This window comes from Peromyscus californicus, unplaced genomic scaffold (assembly GCF_007827085.1).
Source record: "Peromyscus californicus insignis strain IS unplaced genomic scaffold, ASM782708v3 Scaffold_6__1_contigs__length_162567912, whole genome shotgun sequence".
In the NCBI taxonomy this organism is placed as follows: domain Eukaryota; kingdom Metazoa; phylum Chordata; class Mammalia; order Rodentia; family Cricetidae; genus Peromyscus; species Peromyscus californicus.
The window spans coordinates 59,360,796-59,385,738 of NW_026294584.1; the positions used below are offsets into that span (position 1 = coordinate 59,360,796).

Consider the following 24,943-nt stretch of genomic DNA (forward strand, 5'->3'; position numbering starts at 1 on the left):
TTTGGTTTTTTTCAAGACAGGGTTTCTCAGTGTAGTTTTGGTGCCTGTCCTGGATCTTGCTGTGTAGACCAGGCTGGCCTCAAACTCACAGAGAGATCCACCTGGCTCTGCCTCCCAGGTGCTAGGATTAAAGGCGTACGTCACCACTGCCCAGCAGGCAATGCATTTCTTACAGAAAGCTAAATATTTTGGTGGGACAAAATTAGATGTTGCAAAGAACAGGCTGATATTTTGCAGAATGAAAATAGTATAACACAATCAAATATGTGAGGATGAAATTTAAAGTCAACCTGGACTACAGTAAGTTCTAGGCAAGCCTATGCCAGAGTGAGACCTTGCCTCAGAAAATCAAAATTACTATAAGATAATTAACGTATCAGATAGCCATCATTTATTTTTAATTTTATGGCACATTTTGCTGACATGTATGTATGTGTACTTTGTGTGTGAAACACCTGCAGAGACCAGAGAGGGCACTGGATCCCCTAGGACTGGACTTAGTGATCGCTCTTAGCTGCCATGTGGGTGCTGGGAATTGAACCAGGTCCTCCAGCCAATGCTCTTAAGTGTTGAAGCATCTCTCTAACCCAGCCAAGACAACCATCATTGAAGGACTCCCAACAGCAAAGCCAGTGAGGACTGGGGCCACTGTAGTCCCTGTGCAGTTTCCCCTGGAACTGAAACTGCCAACATAAGTGGCACAACCATCCTGGGAAAGCTTGGCAGTCTCTTATGAAGTGAAATCAGTATTTACCACGTGATACTTTACTTAATAGCCAAAAACTAAAGAGTCCCATTTATCCATCAATAGACTAGGGAAAAAAAAAAAAAAAAAAAAAACTAGAAAATTCATGTAACGGAACGCTCTAAGTTTTAATAAATATACATCAAAACATGCTGGATGGAAGAAGCCAGTCACAAAAGAACACAGTTTGTCTACTCTATTCATGTAAATTCCCGGGGAAGAACAACTCTGATCAGTAGTTGAGGGGCTGTGAGGTAGGTGACGGCAGTGGTGCACTGTGAATGAGGTGGTAGTGCTGGCGGATACATTTGCCAAAACCCCTCAAACTGTACCTTCCACACCCACGCCTTGTATCTAAATCACAGTTCAGTACAATGTAACTGTTAACTGAAAACTGAATGCCTTTCTAGGAAGTCATGTGACAATACTAAAAGCTTGGAATGTGCACCACCTCAAAAAGGAAGCTCTCCTTCAAGTGTTCAAAAGACACCTGGGGGGAGGGATGCCAAGACGGCTCATCCAGTAAGGCTCCTTCCTGCTGCATACACCTGGCAACCTGCGTCCAACACCCACAGAAGGGTGGATGGAGAGAACTGGCTGCTTAAGTTGTTCTGAGCTCCACACACACACCATGACACAAACAAAGGCATACACACAGCTCTTAAAAAAATAGACACAAAGGATATATAAGGGTGATGACTTCATTTGAAGTCTGACCGAGAAAAACGGAGGACAGGATTAGTGAGCCACACTTACAGCCCACTCCACTTTACAAAGGCAGCATGTGCTGAAAAGGGCATCAGTCTTTCCTCTGTAGAGCTACACTGCGAAGTCTTTTAGGGTTGGCAGAGGACACAGCAGTCTCCCTTACATAATTTTTGTCTTGAGGGGGTAGCGATGTTTTACAACTTTTTTAATGTTAATATTCTTAATTTGCAGACCTTACATAAAACAACGTGTAGACTGGGGTGTAGCACAGTGGCAGCAAACAAGAAGTTAGGTTGGATTCCCTATGCCGCCCTAAACAAACAAGAAGTGGAGGGAGATCAGAACTTTAAATCAAAATCCAATGTCCAAATGCCCAAGTTCATCTTTCTCTACCCTCACTAGCTCTCTTTCCAGCCCTTGTCATTATTTTCTACATAAAATAAAGTAGCTGGGCATGTTGGCAAATAACTCTAATCCCAGCACTTGGATCGGAATTCAAAGGTGGCTAGTCTGAGCTACATGAGACCCTGTCTCAAAAAATGAAAATGGAGCTTATGAGGCTCCATCCCTAGCTGAGGAGCTATTGGAAATTAATGGTTACTAAAGAAGGTTTCTTCAGTTGTGTAGATACTGGTTAAGTTGTCCATGCTCCAGTAAATCCCACACGTATGTCCATGCAGCCAACCCTAATTAAGCTCAAGAAGCTATTCAAAGGGGGGAGGGGCAAAGGCAGGAATGGAACTTGTTGGGGAAGAGGGAAGGGAGGGGGATAAGAGAGGGTAAGAGAGTGAATATGAACAAAATACAATACGCGTGTGTGTGTGTGTGTGTGTGTGTGTGTGTGTGTGTGTAATTGTCAAATAATAAAATACCTTTAAAAATAGATGAGGGGCTAGAGAGATGGCTCAGTGGCTCAGAGCATGAGCAATTCCCGCAGAGGACTGGAAGGACCTGAGACTGGTTCCTAGCAGCCTAAAACTCCAGCCCGGGAGAATTCACCTCTGACCTCCTCCAGCACTCAAGTGCACATATCCACACACAATTCCACGCACAACTAAAAATAATAAAAAAAATTTAAACAAATAAAATAGCGGTTGTCGTTTATATTTAGAAGATGTTTGGAGGCTGGAAAGGCTCAGATATTAAGAATGTATACTGTTCTTGCAAAAGCCTGAGTTCAGTTCCCAGCAATCAAGTCTGGCAGCTCCCAACCACCTGAAACATCATGTGGGCTCCAGGAATCAAACTCAGGTTGTCACATTTGGCAGCAAGCACCTTTACCTAAATGAGTCATTTCACTGACCCACTGCTGTTGATTTGAGATAGGGTCTCACTGTTTTGCCCAGGCTGGTCTGAAACTCAAGAACAAGGGATTCTCTTACCTCAGCTTCCCATACCACAAAACCTAGCTATCCCATATACTTCAGATCATCTCTGCATTACTTACAATACCCAATATAATACAAACACTATGTATACAGCTGTTACACTGTAGTACTTAGAGAAAAGTAGCAAGAAAACATGGCTGTTCCATAGTCAACACAAATTATTTCTGGTAGTATTTTCAAGCAGATAATAGAATCTAGATCTAGAAGGCTGACTAAATATATTCAATATACTGTTAAACTATCTTAACTCTTTCATAATTCTGAACAAACACTCTATTCACTAAACAGTAGCTCATTTACCTATCTTCTCGGCACTAATAACCTCTACTCAGTCTCTAAGAAGTGGCCTATTCTAGCTACCTCATATAAATGGGATCATTTGGGTTTTGTTTTCTATAAGAGTTGTTAAAGGGACTCAGCAGTTAAGAAAGAGCATGAACCCAAGTTCTGTACCCAAGTTCAATTCCCAACACCAATATCAGGCAGTTTACAACTGCCTGAGCTCCAGTTCCAGGGGAATCCAACATCTCCGGCCTCTGGGGTCACCTGCATTTATGTGCACATACCCACACGCATACACATAATTAAAAATAACAAAAACAAATCCTTTTTGAAAGGGCTTTTAAAAGTTTTTGAGGGTTTTTTATTTTCCTTTAATTACATTTTTTAGATTTTGTGTGTGTGTGTAAACATATTATGTGTATGGGCATGTGCATTCACACAGTACATACGTAGAGGTCAGGGAACAGCTTAGGGGAGCCGATTCTCTCCTTCTGCCACATGGGTCCCCTAGACGGAACTCAAGTCATCAGTCCTGGCTGTAGGCACCTGGACAGCCATTAAGCCAGCTTACCATAGGCCCTGTTCAGTTTTGAAAATGAGTTCTCACACAGCTGAAGTTGAGAATTACCTTGAATTTATGATCCACCTGCCCCCATTTGCTAAATAAAATTAAAGGCGGTACTGTAACAGCTGGTTTTATGCAGTGCTAGGGTCCAACCCAGTTTCATGCATGCTAGGCAAGCATTCTACCTAATGAGCCACATACTCAGCCTTGTAAAAAGTTAATTCAAGGGGGTTATAAAGGTCACTCAGTCAATAAAGTGCTTGCTATGCAAGCATAAGGACCCAGGTCCAGATCCCCAGCACCCACACTAAACAAAACAAAACAAAACAAAAAAGCGTGGATTTGGCAATAAATGTCTGTAATCCCTACACTAGAAGACAGCCTACCTCAATCAGTGAGCTCCACATAATGTACGGTTTAAAAGACTGTCTCTTTCAAGTAAGGTATCATATCCAAAAATCAGATGAAAAAATAACTGAGAAAGACATCTGATGTCAACCTCTGGGCTCTACAAATATCCACAAATACAATACACCCACACATAGAAAGTTGTCTCAAGGCTGGTATAGTGGTGCATGCCTACAAATACTAGCATTCAGATGGAGGAAGCATTAAGATCACCCAAAGTTTGAGACCAGTCTGGCTGATATAGCAAGTTTCAGGTCAGCAAGGTCTCTAGTGTGAAATCCTGTCTCAAAAAGAGAGATCCTTCTCATGCCGCATCCAGGCATGCAGTCACCCTTGCAGCTCATCTAGGTCCTGCACCTCTTGCACCAGAGCCTAGCGGGATAAGCACAGGTCTCAGCATTCATTGAAGAAATTTCTCTTGGCAACAGATAGAAAACATGATAGAAAACCACACCAAGTCAAAGTACAGAGAAGAAGTGATCCTATGGTGCCCAGCCTCAACTGACACATGGACAATACAGCTCCTGCACCTAAGGTACAGGGGATGCATCAGAAGAGGGGGCAGGAAGACTCTAAGAGCTAGAAGACCAGGAAGTCTGCTGTGAGATTGTCTCCTAGAAGTGACAAGGAAGCGTCTTCACCTATGATATATCAACAATACAACTGCCTAAATAAGACCTGAAGAAGTACACCACCAATAGACACATTAACATGGAAGAGGAAATCTTACGGGGGGGGCCCCACCCCTAAACTAATTACTACAGGCAACTGAAGAATGCTGAGAGGGGGAACCTTCCCCAGGGATGAGCTCCCTAACTGGTTATCCAAAAACAAATGAAATCATACAAATAACACTAAATGGACTGAGCAGGCTGTATTTATATGTTTAAGTAAATACACACACACATACACACACACACACACACACACACACACACACACACACACACACACACACAAAAGAAAGTGACCATGAGCAAGAGCAAGGAGGGGTACATGGGAGGAACTAGAGGGAGGAAAGAGGAAAGGAGAAAACGATGTAATTACTTGTTTATTTTTAAATCTTTTTTTGCTTTGTTTTGTTTTTCTGTTTTTTCCAGACAGGGTTTCTCTGTGTAACAGCCCTAGCTACCCTGGAATTCAATTTGTAAACCAGGATGGCCTTTAATTCAGAGATCCACCTGCCTCTGCCTCCAAGTGATGGGATTAAAAACATGTGCCACCACGCCCAGCTTATATTTTTAAGAATTAAAAAAAATTAAATAAAAAAATAAATATGGAGCCGAAGAGATGGCTTAGCAGTTAAGAGAGCTTTCTGCTGTTCCAAAGGACCTGTGTTCTGTTTCCAATACCCACATGGCAATTCGTAAAGCCATCTGTAATTCCAGCGCCAGAGGATATGAGGAAGGTCCTCTTCTGGCCTCCATGGGTTCCAGGCAGAAGCATGGTACACATACATACATGCAAATAAACACTCAAACACATAAAATAAAAATAAATGCATCTTAAAAGTAAACAAAAAGTTGTTTCTGGCTTATTTCACTTAGCAGGAGGTCCTCAAAGTCCATGTAAGGTTTTATAGCATGTATCAGAATTTCACTCCTTTTATTTTATGTCAGAATATCTTACTGTATGTATGCTTTGGTCATCTGTATTTTGTTTGGTCATCTGCTGATAAATGAGTTAAAAATAAAGTAACACGTCACTACTATTTTTAAGAAATACAGCAATAGTAGACCCTTTAATATCACAGTCACAAATGGCTTAATGACAGAGATACATTTGTAACACTTGGAGTACACTTATACAAACTAAATAGCTACAATGTCATTAAACAATAATCTTGCACTACTATGCACATATACATGGTATCACTGACCAAAACTTCATTATACAGTGCCTGAGTTCATTATGCAGAAATTCCTAATTTCACTTCATTTCTGCCATACTTTTGTGTCACAGAGGTATACCCTGCTATGGTATGGAACTATGTAGCCATTTTAGAAATGTATTAGCTACTTAGGTTGAAGAGTCTTGCTACACAATCATGAGGACCTGCATTCTGATCACCACCCAGATAAAAGCCAGGCATCCCCGGAACTCCAGCACCAATGGACTGGAAATTCAATTCTGGTGCGCACGTGCTCATGTACTCACACAAACAACAAATTAATTTTTAAATTGTGTGTGTGTGTGTGTGTGTGTGTGTGTGTGTGTGTGTGTGTGTGTTATGGTGTGGTGGTCAAAGGACAACTTGCAAAACAGTTCTCTCCACCATGTTGGTCCAGGATGAAGCAAACTCAGATCATCAGACTCGGCTGCAAGCACTGAGCTATCTTGACAGCCCAACAAAATTTTTAAAAAGAAAAAAAAAATGTATGAGCTCTAACTTCTGAGATACTACTAGATTTATCTCTACTTTTGCCATTGAGAAGGAATCAAGAGCGGGTTGCAGAGCACACAGCAGTATCTAGGACCATAAAAGAATGGTGAATAACCCAATCAGTGACATAATAACACTGTCACTGCTTCCTTCAGTTTTAGCTTCAAAACCTACCTGAAATTATTACAGTAAAGAACTTATTAATTCCAACAATATATCTTTCAGTAAAGATACATGCTTATAAGCTTAGCTACTCAGGAGGCTAAGGCAGGAAGATCACTGACAACCAATAGTTTGAGGCCATTCTGAACAATGCAGCAAAATCTATCTCAAAAAAAGAAAAAAGGAAAAGCACAGCACGGTGGTTACACATTTATAAACTTGGCACTCAAGAGGCTGAAGCAGGAGGACCTCAAATTCTAGGTCAGCCACAGCTACAAATCAAGACCTGATCTCAAAGAAAGAAAAGTGAGGCATGGTGGCATGTGCCTATAACCCCAGCACTCAAAGGCCCAATTATTTCACTGCATCTTTCCTATCTCCTTAATTCATTTGAGTATTAAAATCCCTAGTCTTTGGAAACTACCAACCTAGGAATTAGGCATACAAACAAAACTGGGATAGAACCTCTGTCCCAAGGCACTTATATAGTGACACATAAACAAGCGAACAATTTGATACATGCTATAATAAAAGCATGAATAAAGTCCTGAGACATCAGCGTGCCTGGGAAGCTGGGCAGTGGTGGTGCACGCCTTTAATCCCAGCACTTGGGAGGCAGAGGCAGGGGGATCTCTAGTCTACAAAGAGTTCCAGGGCAGCCAGGACTCTTATACGGAGAAACCAAAAAAAAGGGGGGGTGGGGGCACCCTAGGAACTCTGGGATGGCCTCTCCAAAATAAAGCACACAATCTGATGGACCTTTCTCCTGATTTAATAATGTATTGTTCCTTTCTACCCATGCTCCACTGTAAAGATTTCACCAACCCATAACTTCTATGTAATTCACAGAAAAACTCTTCACCATCTATACTGACATAAAGACTTCAAAGCTAATTATAAACCATTTCTAATTAGACCATAATTCATTGTATCGGCAGAGGAAATTTTCCTTGTTGGTTTTTAAAAAGCAAATCAACTTTCTTCTTTATTATTTAAGGGCAAAGAATGGAATAAATTTAAACTTCTTGAGCATATAACCTCAAAGTATGAAGGGCATCCTAAAGCAAAAGAATCTGGGGTTTGGGAAAATTCTGTGATTTGGGAAATCTGCCTAAAACCTTTAAATGACCAACACTAAGATAATGGTTACATGTATCCGTGCAAGAGAAAATCAGTATCAAAAAGAACCCTTCTAACTACACTAAATCAACAAGTGGCTTTCTTTTCTATAACTATGTAGACTGCCTAAACACACTCTCAATCCTACCAAAACATAAGGCAAAAATCTTACCGATTTCCCAAAGAGGTTTTAAGAAATATCTGTGGCAAGTACAAGACAGCAAATGTCAACTACAGAACAAATCACATGTTCAGGCAAAGTGGAATTTTGTAATTCTAACACCCAGGTTTCTACCAAAATTCTACACAACTAGCTCACACCATACTGAATGAGATTATCAGTGGGATTTTCATATAAATAGAAACATTATTTTACAGTTTCAACACTTAAAGCAGCACCTGGAATGTCTGTTCTGGGATGCTGCGCTCTACAAAGCAGAAGCAATGGAGATTCGACACTGCATTTCTTTGTCTCCATCTGTATGAAGCTGTAAGTCAGCAGACACACTTTAGGTTTTCATCAGATAAAACAATGCCGTAAGAAGAGCCTGGGCTTTTTTTTTTTCTTTGTTTTTTAATAAAGAAATATATTCAAATCCCATCAAAATAAAAATTTAGGATGCAATTTTCCTAAGTTTCTGGGACTTTAAATATCTCATCCTCTAACACACCTCGAAAGAGAAAAGGAAGGATTCTTTTCATTCAAGACCAGAATCCAATCCTTTTCCAACTTGAGAGAACAAGAACAGGAAATTAAATTATAACCTAAATATTTCCATGTTCTTGCAAATAAAATTATGAATAATTACTTAGAATTATACTGCTTTATATTTTATTTCTAAATAGGAATTCACTGCTAATGTTCATTAGTGAAAGGTAATAGAAAATAAATTTTAAAATCGCCAGAAATATAAATTACATTCAACTGTGACAGCATTAGTATTTTAAAATATTTTCCAAATGTTTTATGTGACATCAAAACTCCATAAATTCATAAATTAAATTGATAACGATTTTCTTGAAACTGAGAAAGTGTTGTTGTAAAGTATGTTAAATATCAAAGACAGACTTCTGCGTCAATTTAGATTCTACAGCTCCTATGTGATAAACAAAGGAAGTTTCATTGAATTGTGACCAGAATACATTCGAATTTCTTAGGCAACAAACGTCTTTTCTGACTCACCAAAGCTATTGTTCAAGGAAAACATGACCCACTAAGAAGAAACTGTCAACTCTACAGTCTAAACCCACATTTCTCGTGAGCATTTTATTTCGACCATCTAGTTCTATCATCTCTTCCACATTCAACCCCTGGAGATTTGGGGGATAATCGCTGAGTAAATGACAGTTGATTTCGTTAGCACCTGTCGCCATTCTCAGACGAACACAAGTTGGCCAAAACGGCCCGTATTTTTTTTTTTTTTAAGATAACGATTCTTTAGAAAGTGGAACTCACAAGGCTTTCACCAAGTTTTCCGAAAGCCCGTGCTTTCTCAATTTCTCCCATTTTCAAAAAGTAGCCCCGCGGCATAGATCTGGTGCGTGCAGGGGGCATGTACAATGAAGTGAGAACTCGGCAGAAAGCCCTCCTCCACGCCAACACAACCGAGAGACGGGAGCACAGCTCGACTTTTCCACCGAACTTAGCACAAAGCCCGGCGAGGACACCAGCTGCCCCAGGCGGTGGGACACTCCCGGCTCTCGGGGAAATGTCAGCCCCAGGGCTAAGGGAGTTCCCTCCTCGGCGCACGCAGTCCCGAAGCAGCAGGGCCGGGCGCTAGTCGGTCGCCCCCCAGCAAGGGCCAGGCAGGGACGAGCCCTGCCCACTCGCGCTCCCGCCGCGCCTCCCCACGCCCCCACCCGCGCGGCGGGAGCCCCGAGTGTCGCGTCCTCCCCTCCCCTTCCGAGACACAGTCTGTCCTTTGTCTGAGTACGGACTCTCGGCTCGGTCCCACCAACTTGTGTCTATGTCCCGTCCCACCCGGGCGCTCGCGCCGCCCCGCCACACAAAGGAGGCTTGAGGCTCGGAGCTGCCGGCCCCGATCGGCCACAGGAACGCCCCCGGCCCCAGCCCGGCGGGATCGGGCTCCCGGACAGAAGCCCCCACCCCCGGCTCCCACCCGCCCGCATCTCCGGGGATCCACACAGCCCACTCGTGGGACCGCGTGAACCGACCCGCACCTCACGACCCCCCACCCCAGAAAGGTCTCCCGTCGCCCTCCCTCCCTCCGCGCCTACAAAAGCGGCGCCCGGGTGAGCCCCGCTTGGGCGATGCCGGAGACTGGCCGGGCACCCGCGCGGAGGTCCCGCGGTCGCCGCCGCCGCCGCCGCCGCCGCCCCGGGGCGCGTTCCAGATCCCTGACTGCCCGCCACCGATCGCGAGCGCTACCTTCGCCCCGCGCGCCAGCCCGCGCCTCTCCCGCGCGCCGCCCCCACGCGCCGCCGCCGCCGCCGCCACCGCCGCCGCCGCCGGGACTCCACTGCCTTCGATGTCCCACTGGGTGTCAGACGCGACCGGACCGAGCGCCAAACGCGGCAGCCCAATCGCCATCGCTTTTATTTGGCCCCCCCCTGCACAATCAAGCGCCGCCCCGATTGGCGGAGGCAAGAGGGCGCCCGCCCAATCAGAGAGCCCGTCGGGGCTGGGAGCCTTCCGGGCGAGCCCCGGCCCCGCCAGCGCGAGGCTCGCCGGCGGCAGCGCGTGCGCGAGTGACAGGGCTGGCTCCGAGGGACGCGGCTTGCTGGGTGGAAGCGCCCCGGTCGCCGTCTTTGTTCTTTCGCCAACGTGGGGGCACCTCTCAGGAAAGCCGTGGGCAGGCGGGCGGGGACCGGGCGCTTGGCGGGACCGAAGCCCGCTGCGAGCGGGAGGCGGGGAGGGCGGGGTGGCGGGAGCCGGCCGGAGGGCGGGCCAGCTCTTGGCGGGAATAGGCGCCGAGCCGTTCTCGGGCGGGGGAGGGGACGGGCGGGCGCCCGAGCCGAGTTTGAAATAGTTCAAAACTCGGGGGTGGTAACAGTTTTAACCGCCGTCTTGTGGCGTGCACATCCTGGGCCTGGGGTCCCACGCTCGTGTGGGCGCCGCGGAGGGGAAGACGCGTGGCGGGCCCCACGGGGCATGTTCTGCCGGGCGGGCCGCGCTCCTCGTGGCTGACACCACCAGGCAGACAAAGTTAGTACGGTTCCTTTCGGCCCCTCGGCGGCTTTGGCGAGCGAACCTGGCTCCTAGAGCCCCGGCGACTGAAGAAAAAAGGCGACATGACGGCGATTTCAGATTTCCCTGAAAGGCCTTCCAAGCCATGTTTATGGTTCTCGGCACTTGTCAGGTTTCAAGTTATTTATTAACAACTTTCGAGTTCAGATCGCTTATCCCATGTTGTCTCGGGGAAGTGTAAGGAAGATTGCAACATTTGTGAAGGGTTAGAAACCATCTTGGGAGTCAACCCAGAGGAATTAGAAATGTGTTTAGTATACACTTTTTCCCCGTTGGATTTCTGGCAGCGGAGTGAAAGGTATTTCGAATTTACTTTTTAATAAGATGCATCTGTATGGCAAAATCCCACAGACCCGTAAAAACAGATTCAATAATAAGGAGTTCAGAATGAGAATTTGTAACACTAGAAATTGAGTTATGTATCTGTATTAATCACGGTTCTCTAGAGGATCAGAACTGATAGCCTGAATACACATACACACACACATACACACACACACACACACACACACACACACACACACGAGATTTATAAGACTGGCTTAACAGCCTGTAGTCCCTCTAGTCCAACAATTGCTGTCTACCAACGGAAAATCCAAAAATCCAGTAGTTCAGTCCACAAGCCAGAGGTCTTTGGCTGGTCTTTAATACACACAGGAAACCTGAAGAAGTGCCTCTACTGCCAGTGAGGGAGTGGATTTGCCAGCTAGAGCAAAGACAAGTAGGTATATCTTCCCACTTCAAAAGATCCACATTAAAAGTCAAATGATTTAATTAAGAAAAAAAAAAATCCCGCGGGGCAGTAGTGTCACATGCCCTTAATCCCAGGCGGATCTCTGTGAGTTCGAGGCCAGCCTGGGCTACAGAGCAAGTTCCAGGACAAGCTCCAAAGCTACATAGAGAAACCCTGTCTCAAAAAAAACAAAAGAAAAAAAAAAGACAAGAAGAGAAAAAAATCCCAGATGTACCCAGCCTCTTAGGTTTTGGTTAATTCCAGATATAGCCAACTTGACCACCATTAGCCAACAAAGCATCTAGTCCTTCATGTATACTGAAACAATTCAATGCTGAGAAGTATACCTACAATCTATAAGATTGATAGAAAATGCAATCATACGCAAATAAAAACAAATTTTGTCTACCCAGAATGCTCAAAATGTGACAGACCCTAGCAGTCATACCAATTATCAATATATTATTAACCTGTCATGGTAAAAATGCTTCTATCCAACTACATCAGCAACTTACACTTGCTTCTTTTTTTTTCAGTAAACAATTTAAACTCAAGAGATAACTGCTTATCCCTAAGTTTGTGATACTATTTCATCTGTCCTTTAAGTGTGATAGCATTTTTTAGCGGACAAATCAAGGAAACGACATTAGGGACCATCGGTATATAGATGGTGCTTCTAAATAAATTCAAGACTTGTAATGAAAATTGTTAGGGGTTTGGAAGTAAAAAAATGTTAAATATTTATACAAAACTTTTTAAAAAGGACATTTTAGCCAGCTCCAGAAAAAGCACGAGACCTAGAATGAGTAAGGCAACAAAAGTACTTGAAATAGATGTGTACCTCTGCATAGAAAATATCATTGGAGCTGAGAGTTGTCATTTGAAAAATGAGCAGAGCTAAGTGCTTCTATATTGTTGGCTTATTCATATTTAAATATAAAGGCTAGGTTGGAACAGAAAGGCTGAATGAATACTAGTGAATCAGCATTGCCTTAATTCCACGATGACATTAACAAATTAAGCAAGATAGTTTAGGCTATAGTGATGGGCGGATAAAAAGGAATAACTAGACTTTGCAAATCAGTTAATTATGCTGCATGTGGTGTCTTGCAGCAGTGTTTATGAAGGCCTGGAACATTAGAAAAAATATTTAGGCTTTTCTGAAAAAAATCTGAGGATTCCTAAAGAAAATACTATAGAGGCATGTTGTACAAACTTTTGCAATCACTTCAGTGGGAGGATGGTGATTTTTTTTTTAAGTGTACGTAAAGAACACCAAACTTGTGAGTGTGTATGTGAATGTTAGCTTCTAAGAGGAGCTAGATGAAATAGAAAGCCATGTAAATTTGCAACTGATTGTTTATAATTAATAGGAAATGGCTTCATCATCCAGGTTTTAATTATGTGAAGTATGACAGCTATTACACATTTATATACTTCATACTGTTACTACGTGTTATGCCATTATTAAAATGGATGCTATTAAGTGAATAAGGTTAAATTTTTTAATTAAACCTCAGGTAAATTATATGTACTAGTAAGAGAGCTCCAAGGAGTGCTATGAGATGGAAAAGGTAAGTTATGAAACTGTATGAAGGAAGCGAGAGTATGACACTGTTAAAACATTTGCCCTGCATGTGTAACACCCTAAGTTCGGTTTCTAGCATTGCTGAGGCAGGGAGTCCCACTTACACATAAGAGAAGTGAATGTATGCATGCAAAACAGTGTCCCCTCTGGAGAGAAGGGGAAGGGACAGGGAGGAAGGTTCAGCTTTGTGCCTTCTGGCTTACCCTAACTTATTACAAGAAAGCTATATTTGCTGCGCCTTGGTGGTGTATGCCTTTAATCCCAGCACTCAGCAGAGGCAGGTGGATCTCTGTGAGTGCAGGCCAGCCTGCCTGGTCTGCAGAGTGAGTTCCAGGGCAGCCAGGGCTACACAGAGAAATCTTGTCTTGAAATTAAAAACAAAAACAGCAACAACAAAAAAGCTATATTCATGTAGTCCCATAATTTTGAAAATTAAAACTGTATAAATCATTAATGGTTATAGGTGAATATTTTAAATACCATTCCGTGTGTGTGTGTGTGTGTGTGTGTGTGTGTGTGTGTGTGTGTGTGTGTGTGTGAAGTGTGGGCACACGCCCCAGGTGTGGAGGTGGTTCTGCCCTTCTCCCTTGGGTATGGGCACACGCCCCAGGTGTGGAGGTGGTTCTGCCCTCCTCCCTTGGGTATGGGCACACGCCCCAGGTGTGGAGGTGGTTCTGCCCTCCTCCCTTGGGTCCCGGGATTGAGCTTTGGTCATCAGGTTTACATGTAAGCACTTTTAGCTCCTGAGTTATCCCACCAGTTTGTCAGTCTTTTGTTGTGAGTTTCTTTAAGAGGAGTTCTTGCTCTGGCTAGAGCTAGACTTTATGCCAGTTTGACACAACTAGAGTCATCTGTGAGGAAGGAACTTCAATTGAGAAAATGCTCTGTAATATTTGTAATATATTGTAATATCTGTAGGCAAATCTGGCGGGCATTTTCTTAATTAGTGATCCATGTGGGAAGGCCCAGCCCATTGTGGGTGGGGCCTGGGCTGATGGTCTTGGGTGCTGTAAAAAAGCAGACTGAGCAAGCCAGGAGGGTCAAACCAGTAAGCAGCACTCTGCCATGGTCTCTACATCAGCTCCTGCCACCAGGTCTTGTCCTGTTTGAGTTCCTGCCCTGTTTTTGATGATGAACTGTTATATGGAAGTGAGTGAAATAAACCCTTTCCTCCCCAAGTTACTGTTGGTCACCATCTTTCAGTACAGCAGTAGAAACCCTAACTAAATAAGACATGGGTCGTCTTGTAGCCAGGGTTGACCTCAAACTCACTATGTAACTGAGAATGTTACTGAAGTCCTGATCCTCCTTCCTCTCTCTCCCTAGTGTACCACCGTGCCTGGTTTAAAATAATACCCTTTAGATTACAAAAGGTATATTTATTCTAAAACATAGAATATAAGAAGGTATAATTAAGAAAAAATCAACAAGAGCCCTCTCTCTCCTGGTAGAATTAGTCTGTGTCACTCTCACAGACCCCAGAACAAAACCCACTTTCCCATGTCCTTGTTACTTGGCTTCATTTTGAGAGAACTTCTAATTTGCAAATCTGATATAAAAAAAAAAAAACATGAAAATTCCAAGAAGCACAGCGACATAATAGAGCATGTACAACATGTTGTGGGCCACTTGCTGTTCCTAGGGACTCTGATGAGTTTATGAACTGTACTGTGAAGCAAACAGCACACACCCCACTGCTTGTCAAACTGGGATATCTGGTTGCTCTTTCTAAATCTAATTTGCTTTCCTTCACAATGTGAAACTTCTCTACCTACTATGGTAATCTAACAATAACTTCTTTTTCTCTCTAGGCTTGAGGTTCTCCAACTAAATCAAACATTTATCACCTGACCTGACATTTCATTAAAATGACAGTCACTTCATGGAAGCTAGCACTAAGGATACCAGTTACCAGGAAGTATGACAAAATGACAATGCTTATTCATGAACAAACAGACCAGAATCAATCAACAGCACTTTTTTTTTATTATTATTAATTGGATTTTTTTGAGACAGGTTTTCTCTGTGTAAACACCCTGGCTATCCTGAAACTCACTCTGTAGATCAGGCTGGCCTTGAACTCACAGAGATCCACCTTTCTCTGCCTCCTTAGTGCTGGGATTAAAGGGGTGCACCACCACCAGCACCTGGGAATAGCACACTTTTAAAAGGCTAACATTGTTAAGTGCTAAAACTCTCTTTAAAGCCTTCTTTTGAAATTGCTTTCAGCAATTGTATCTCCTACATAATGACAGACCTACCTCTTTTGACAGTAGATTTTTCTTTACCAAAGCACCTAACAGAAGTTGGAGCCAAAAAAGCTCAGATGATAGAGTTAAGGACAAATGTTGGCACCATAGGGACATCTACAGTTAAGGGGACATCAATGCAGCTATGTAAGTTACTTATGACCACTGTCCATGCTGAGCACTTGTACCCAGTCCACTTGGTCAGTGCTTGTGCCTTGTGAGGTATAAAAATAAAAAGAAACTGGGTCTAGTACTCAGGAGGCTGAGGCAGGAGGACTATATGAGGATGTAGTTCAGTAGTAAAATTATAAATAAAAAATAAAATGCAGGACCAGCAAGATGGCTTGGTAGGTAAAGGCACTTGCCCCCAAGGCTTTCTACACCAGTTTGATCTTTAGAAACCACACAATAGGAAAGAACCAACTTCTGCAAGTTGTCCTCTGATGATATGCATGGCATTGGTGTGTGCATACACCCACACATTCATCCACATTGTGGTTTAAATGAGAATGCCCCCATAGGCTCACATGCTTGAATGCTTGGTCCCCAGTTAGTGGAACTATTTGTTGGAGTAGGTGTGGCCTTGTTGGAAGAGGTGTGCCACTGGGAGTGGGCTTTAAAGTTTCAAACACCAGGCCCAGTCTGTCTTTCCATGCTGCCTGAGGTTCAGGATATAAAACTCAGCTACTGCTCCAGCACCATGCTCACATGTGCATGTGAGCTCACTCATGCTCACATGAGCTTCTCACCATGATTATCATGGACTAACCCTCTAAAACTGGAAGCAAGGCCCCAATTTAATGCTTTCTTGTATAAGAGCTACTTTGGTCCTAGTGTCACCTCACAGCACAAGAACCTAAAACGCATGAACACATTTTTTTATGTAGTCTTTCTTTTAATTCAGAATTCCATCCCTCCTCCAGGACTTGACTATCTTTCCATCCCCATTATCTTTGCCCCAAATCATTTCACTACTGTTAAAACATACAGTGAAGGGTAAGAACACTGACAAACAGACTCCGTGCTGGGGACGTGGCTCCACGGGTAAAATCTCTGCAGTGCAAGCATAAGGACCTGAATTTGGATTCCCCAGAACCAACTGGGGAAAGCTGGGCATTGTGGCACAGATACCTGTAGCCCCAGCACTGAGATGGAGAGGGGTAGAGAAAGACATCCCAGAAGGTCATTGATTACCCAGCCAAGCCATATGGATAAACTTCAGGTTTAGTGAGACCCTGCCTAAAGCAAATAAGTAAATGAGTATTAAGAGCAACCAAAGAAGGAAACACTGTTACGTACCTCTGGCTTCCACACAGAGAGAGAGAGACTACGAGGCTCCCTCTTTAAAGGCAAACACAACAGAAGTAATGATCTTTTAAAAGCATTGCCAAGATATTGTAAGAATCCTCTAAATATGCTCAGTATGAATTTTTTCATAGCAGGAGAGAACCAGCACCTCTTCTACCTGAGACAGTCAAGGCTAAGAAGGAGAAACTTTTCCTCAACAGGAAGGCCATCTCCACCTTCCAGGGTTAAAATTGTAGAGTGAAAAGGACCAAGGGAAAACACCCTGCCCCTAGCTAGATCAGAGACCTGGGCCAAGGAAAAACACCCTGACTCTGACTTCACCCCAAGACCAGGGCTTGAAATCCCACCAATCCCTGAGCTTGCCCCACAGCCAGGCTGCAGAATCCCACCAATTCCTGAAGTTCCTGAGCACGAAATCCCACCAGAATCAGGCCACAAAAAAACCACTAATCCCAAACCACCCTGGAAAGCTCTACCAACCCTCTCTCTCCCCAGAAATCCTATATAAGCTCTGTACCCTGCTCAGTTTGTTGCTGCTTCTCACCCTAGAGGCAGCCACCCTCCTGGATTCTTAATAAATAACCTCTTGAGTGAGGTTTGTTGTGTAGGTGTAACATTTTTGCCAGAGCAGAGCCAAGCTGTAACAACTTTCACCAGAGCCAGACTGGAGGGGAGCAGAGCTGTAACAATTTTGCTGGGGAAACCCTCCCCTGCCAGAGCAGAGCTGTTACATTTGCACTGGGGAAACCTTTCCCTGGAGAAACCTTTCCCTGGAGCAGAGCTGTTAATGGCTGCGCTTCCAGTGACTTTGGGGCATTCCTTGGCCCTGGACTGCTAGGATACCTTTCCATCCAAGCACCAGTGCTTACAAAAATCCCACCAACATCAGATGGGATGATGTGAGTGTCAATTATACATGGAGTCTACTGGTATCTTCACTGTTGTGGAGAAGGCCAAGACCTAGTTGAAGGATAGAACGGAAAGGGTCATCTCTATCCCTTCTACTGATGCTCCCATGTTTGTGGTGGGTGTGATCCATGAGAAGTATGACAACTCACTCCAGAGTATCAGCAATGCCTGCTGTACCAGCAACTGCTTAGCTTCCCTGGCCAAGATCATCTATGACAACTTCGAGTATCGCCAAATGAGTCATGACCACAGCCCAAGCTGTCATTGTATTGTGTAGCACTGTTTTGGGGGAGACATGAACAAATGTCTACTCACCCCAGATAGGAAACTGACAACAGACCAAAGTACAAATACTGGCAAAGTCTAACTTTGCAAGCCAATGAGTCGTCTTATTGGGGTTATTTACAGAAATATGAGTGAGGGGTCAAAGGAGCAGAAGTGACTCAGACAGCTTGCATGAGGGACAGATGGTGAAAGCTGCAAACCTGGAGTACAGTGCACAGCCTGCAGGTAGCTCAACAGGTTGGAGAGGGTACTTTTCAGGTAACTCAGTTGGTCTCTGCTTCTTCCTGGAAGCTCAACTTATCTGAGAGTGTCTATCAACAGTCCTTGCGGGGATGGGGAACTAGTGCATCTGGTCGGTTTCAGAGACTTCGGCCCCTGAGCTTAACTTCCTTGCAGGATAGACTGGTTCACCTCTGCTTAGAATGTCCTGTTGTTTTATTTCTAACATCTTGTATTTTAACGAGCTTCCCCTCCAACATGGAATCTTAGAGGAAGCTACTAAACAACACGACACCATCCAGAAGGCTCCTCTGGGAAACTGTGGTGTGGTGGCTATGGGGCTGTCCAGAACATCATCCCTATGTCTGCTGGCTGTAAGGTCACCCCAGAGCGGAATGTGAAGCTCACCATCATGGCCTTCCATACTCCTACCTCCACTGTGTCTGTCCTGGATCTGACTCACCACCTAGAGAAAGCTGCCAAATACAATTACATCAAGAAGGTGATGGAGCATGCATCAGAGGCCACCCTGGACTGCTATGCTGGGGACCAGGTTATCTCCTGTGATTTTTAACCTTTAAGTGATGCCTTTGATACAAGGACTGGCATTGCCCTCAATGACCACTTTGTCAAGCTAATTTCCTGGTATGACAACAAAATTGGCTACAGCAACAGAGTCCACAGACTCTAAGGTCTCTAAGAAGTAAGAAACCCTGGGCCACCCACCCCAGCAAGAACAGGAGAGGAACAGAGAGGCTCTCAGCAGCTGGGGACTCCCTGCCCTACTCTGCCCTAACACATTATTGAGTATCTCCCCCACAACTTCCAGGCCAGACTTCCAAAAGAAAGAAAGGGACTTAGGAAGCCCTGCTCACCCACATACCATTTATAAAGTCCACTGCCTGGGACAGAGAGATGATCCCATGGTTTAAAGTACTTGCTGCCTTCCCAGAGGACCCAGGCTCACAATCTTCAGTAATCCAGGGGGCCTAATGCCCTCTTCTAAAGTTCTCTGTACCCTATACCCCAAAAAAGATTTTATTTGTGTGAACAGGTAGTCATGAAGTCAGAAGAGAGTGCCAGAAGTGACAGCGGTTGTGACTGGTCAGTGTAGGTTCTGGGAACTGAACTCAGGTCCCTGAGAAGAGCAGCAAGCACTCTTAACAGTGAACCATCTCTCCAGCGACTCTTCATTACTATTGATTTACTTATATTTGTGAAGGAAAGGGGTGCCCATGCCACAGTGCATACGTCAGTAATGAAGGAGTCTGTTTTCTCCATCCACCGTGTGGGCCCTAGGGACTGAACTCAGGGGTCAGATTTTGTGGCCAGCACCTTTGCCAGCTGAGCCGTTCCACTGGCCCCCAATTCCTGTTTTAAAGCATTATCAACAGCAAGCATCTATTGCAAAATAGTGTACATAGGTAACTACATGGCTTTAGCACCTCCCAAGAATTTGTAATCTCATGCTAGGGTGTTGTGGGTCATCAAATGAAGTGGAAAGACAGATGATGTTAATATATGATGAGTTTCAGAAATATAACCTGTTTTGAAAATGCAAAATTCTGAAGTCAAGTTCAAACTCCATGCTTTCTGACAAATTAGATCTTGCTGGTAATGGAAGTTACATCTGCTAAATGGAATACTGTATCTGGCCTGGTGAGACACTCCCTCAACCCTTCCACACACACTTAAGTAATAGCTTTGTTTTGGTTTGTGGTGTTGGGGTAGAACTGAGAGCCTCTCACATACTAGGCAAGTACTCTAACACTAGGCTATGTCCCCAACCCTTAATAAATAAATGTAATTTAAAAAACTGAAAGAATACTGTGTCTGCTTTGATTATGAAAGAACAGTATAGCAGCATTGTATGCAACCTTATGCTTAAAAAAATAAATCTAAGCCAGGTGGTGGTGGCACACACTTTTAATTCCAGCACTCAGGAGGCAGAGGCAAGCGGATCTCTGTAAGTTCAAGGATAGCCTGGTCTATAAAGCGAGTTCCAGGACAGCCAGAGCTGTTAGAGAAATCCTGTCTCAAAAAACCAAAACCAAAACCAAAACAAATCTAAGTTTGTGGTTCAAATCATCACATTCTTCTCCAGCACGTCTTTGCTTGGTCTCAGCTCTTTGCACTGGTTCTGATTTCATGAAGACCTGAATCATCCTGAAGCAATTATGAAACATTTCGCATAGAGTTTCAGCCTAGGACAGATGGAGGAATTAACTCAAAAGACAGAAGAGCCTTAAGCAGCCTTCTGTTAGGCAGTGGCCATCCCATCAACGTGATTTCAGGAAAAGCTCTTGCACAGAAAACATCAATATGGTTAGCAGATCAGCGGGGCCATAGTAAGCAGAGCCTGGATTCTGTTGGGTTAAGGTTTCAGTGAAAGGCCGTAAGATCTGATTTCCTCCCTGTCTGACCCAGTCAGCTAAAGCTTGTTGGCTGCCTGTGATTGCACCCCATTGGCACCTTATCATTGCCTTCTGGCTGCCCCTCCAGCTCATGTACAGTTTCCTAACCTGCTCCTGACCTGACACGTCTCCTACCTTTCCAGGGATTCACAGGATGCATAAAGGTCTGGATCCCAGTGAAAACAGTAGATATTTTCCCTTGAACTCTGTAAAAGTATAGTGACTTTGCCTCTATTTTCTTTTTTTTTCCTTTCTTCTTTTCTTTTTCGTCTATGTATACTTTCTTGGAGTTCTTTTTCTTTTAACACAGATTTAGATCAGAATCCTGACATTCTAGTAATCTAAAAGTTACTTTACTCTAGTATTAAATATGTACTTCATTTCATGAATTTTTCCCAGGCATGTGAACTAACCATTTCAAAGACTCAAGTGCATATAAAATTAATAAACCTGAACATTGTTTAGTAGCACAACCATGGTAAAATCTACAATGAAATCCCTGTTGCAGCCCAAGCATCTTTTACATATTAAAACCATATGGGCAGTATATGGTGGCTCATGCCTTTAATCCCAGCACTCGGAAAACAAAGGCAGATGGATCTCTGTCAGCTCAATGCCAATGCCTGGTCTACATAGTAAGTTCCAGGACACCCAGAGCTACATAGTGGATTTCCTAACCAAATAAACATTTGTCCTGTAGTGAGTGGCTTTAGTACCAGTGTAAAGAGCAAGTTCAGATGTTCTTAAGTCCCCTGTATTAAGGTAACAGCAAAAGGTCAAAGGTTGGGGGTCCGTGGAGCTATCCTGACAAAAAAGAGTGGGCAAGATTTAAAGTACAGATCAAAGGTGGGGGGAACAGGAGAAGCCCCTGTAGGAGAGGCAGAGGTGCGAGTGGGGGGCTCAACAACTATGGGATACCTGATATATGCCAAGGGTCAACTGCTTCCTTCATGTCTATCAGTTCCTTAAATCTCACGTTTACTATATGAGGAAAGGCGGTTCCCCTCTTAAAGATGGAGAAACTGGTTCATGGGAGTGCCTGTGAGTGGCCTGGTACAATAGACCCTATTTATTTTATTCTTCATTGCAGTTCTGTGATTTTGCACTGTGCTCTATGTATGCATAGAAGATATTTAATTAATATGTGTTACATAAACAACCTGCCCTGTCTGTTTTCCTGATGAGGTCCACTCAGAGCAGATGGTGCCAGACTTTAATAAGATGTTAACTAATTAGGGGTGCTCTGTCTCCTTTGAGGCAGGGGATCATCTATAAGCCTCCAGTTCCCTGATACAAATCAGGACCACATGCTCTGTCCATATCCTTGCATTCAAAAAAATGAAATGTTGCTCTGGGGGTCAGGTGCCCAGATCTGCAGTCCAAGCCCTACAATTGGCATGGCTGTCTTTCCTCATGAATTTTCTCTAAATAAGACAATCGTAATACAGCCAGTGTCTTTCCTTCATCTGACTAACTATCCACCCCCAACAAGTATGTTAATGGTAATATTGTGTCCTATGTCCCCACAAACATGTGATAAGAGCATTTGGAACAAATGCAGGTCCTTAAGAGGATTATAATACTATTAGTTTTGATTTTACATCTACATTAGTCAAATTAATTCCTTCTGAGCTCAGATTTACATATATTTCACAATTGCTATAACAAAAAACAGAATATTTTCATTTTCTGTTCTGATTTAGTTAATTATATGTCTTTGTAACTAGCAAAGAGATTGCTTCTCAAAACATTTGAGAAGTTGAGGCAACTACAGAATTAGAGTGCATGATTAACAATTTCTTTGGAATTAATACAATTGAGTTGTTATTGCTCCTTACCCACGTCAGTATACATACACATTCAGATACTCCCCTACCCTACCAATCCTCCGCATTGCTCCAAGTCTTATTATATACCATGCATTAAACTTTCTGTTTTGTTTTTGTTTGTGTTTGGGGAAAATGTTGATGGAGAAAAAAATGAACAAACTAGTATAAAGAATGCTCAGACTCCCCAGTATTAATATTTAACCACACTAGCAACTTCATTGTTCTTGTTTCTGTCTCTCTCTGTTTACAATAGATAGACATATAAACAGATAGGTAAATACATAGGTGATAGATAGATAGATAGATAGATAGATACATACATACATACATACATACATAGACACATAGATACATAGATGGTAGATAGATGTATACACAAACATTTTCTCTAGGGACATTGAAAGTAAACATTTGCTAACAATTGTTTATAAACTTCCTTCCCTTTAAATAACTCAGTATGGTTTTCCTTTAAAAAAGACTCTTCCCAGATGGGCATGATGACACATTCCTATAATCCTAGCATTCAGAAGATAGAAGCAGGAGGATTAGGAGTTCAAGACCAACCTGTGCTACACAGCAAGTTTAAGGCCAGTCTGGATAAATTAGACTGCCTCATATGTTTTTCCTTACAGTTCTACTTTACAACTACCAACACCAGGAATTTAAGATTGCCATAACTGATAGAATACTATTGCTCATGCGACAAAATTCGTGTTGTCAAACTGACTTCACTTTATTTTTTATTTTTAAGAAAGGGTCTTGCTGAATAGCCCTGGCTAGCCTGGTACTTGCTATGTAATCATGCATCCAGACTGGTGTAGAACTCAGAGCAATCCTCCTGTCTTTATCTTCCAAATGCTGGCATAATGGATGTCACCACACCTAGATTTGGACTTACCCTTTCCATTTCTATGTTATTTCATGTTGGAACATTTTGCCTGTGCACATGGCTGTGCACCACTTTGATGCCTGGTACCCAGGGAGGCCAGAAGAGCTCCTCTAATCCCCTGGAACTGGAATTACAGATGGTTGGGAGCTGCCATGTGAATGTTGGGCATAGAATCTGGCATAATGCTCTTAACCACTGAGTCATTTCTCCAGCCCTAACTTCACTTTTTAAAAATAGAGGCAACTATGGTAAGATACTCAATAAGATGTCCTAAATTTCGTCCTATTGTGTTTTCTTCCCATATTTTTAAGCAGATCTCTCTACCTCCTGCCCCCCCCCCCCCCCCGCTTCTCTCTCTCTTATTTATTGGGACCTAGAGAGACAGCTCAGCAATTAAGGACCCTCATTGCTCTTCCAGGGGGCTCAAAGTTCAATTCCCAGAATCCCAGGGTGGCTCCCAGTCTATAACTTAAGTCCCAGGGAATCCAGTGCCCTCTTCTGGTCTCCATAGGCACTGGGCATTCATGTAGCACACACACACACACACACACACACACATACATACATATACATATATATACACATACAATCATACATAATACATACATACATACATACATACATACATACATACATACATGCAGGCAAAACACTCATATACATAAACTCTCAAAACATTTCTTCTAAATTTTTATGTGTACTCGAGAGTGCCTGCATGTGTACATGTATACCATATGCATGCCTGCTGCCAAGGAAGCGACACAGGGTTGAAGGTCCCTGGAACGGGGCTTGCAGGCAGGCAGCTGTGGGCCACCATGTGGGTGCTGGGAACTCTACAAGAGATGCTGAACAGGTGCTTTTTTAGGGGGTGTGGTTTTTGAGACAGGGTTTCTCTGTGTAGCTTTGGCTGTCCTGGAACTCACTCTGTAGACCAGGCTGGCCTCGAACTCACAGAAATCTGCCTGCCTCTGCCTCCTAAGTGCTGAGATTAAAGGCATGCATCACCATTGCCCTTAACTGTTGAAATCTCTCCATCCCTTGAGTGTTCTCATTTTATTAAAAAATGATTTTATTCATTTATTATTTATTTTATTTGTATTTATGTGTATACATGTGCATCTCTTTGTGTATAGGCACTAATGTGTGCAAGTGCCTGTAGGAGCCAGAAGAGGGTTTTGAATACCCTGGATCTGGAGTTACAGTCAGTTGTGAGCTGGTCCTGGGAACTGAACTCTGGAAGAGCAGTGTCTTAGTCACTGTTCCAGTGCTATGGAGAGGCATGACCAAGGCAGCTCTTATACAAGAAAACACCTCACTAGGGGCTTGCTTACAGTGTCAGAGGTCTCTAGGTGGATGCTCTTCCAGGCTAGCATCTGCATGCCCTCTGATCCACTTGGCGACACTACCACCATATGGGATTTGGTGCTCCTTCTTGAGTTTTCTTTCATTCTCACCTTTTCATCAACCCACAAACTCTGCTCACCCCAGAGGAGGGGCTGCAAGAGCACTCAGAAGATCTAAAGAGAAGACCACATGAGAGACACAGTGAAGG

The 24,943-nt window shown here is 43.5% G+C and overlaps 1 protein-coding gene across 1 annotated transcript in view; it reads right to left on the reverse strand.

Annotated features, from left to right (window-relative positions):
• Positions 1 to 10,218, reverse strand: part of Ezh2 (enhancer of zeste 2 polycomb repressive complex 2 subunit) — a 69,584-nt gene extending 59,366 nt beyond the window's left edge. Inside the window, exon 1 of the mRNA XM_052720585.1 lies at positions 10,150 to 10,218. The gene's annotated coding sequence lies outside the window, so the exon portion shown is untranslated. The remainder of the gene's footprint in view (positions 1 to 10,149) is intronic.
• Between the last annotated feature and the right edge of the window lie 14,725 nt (positions 10,219 to 24,943).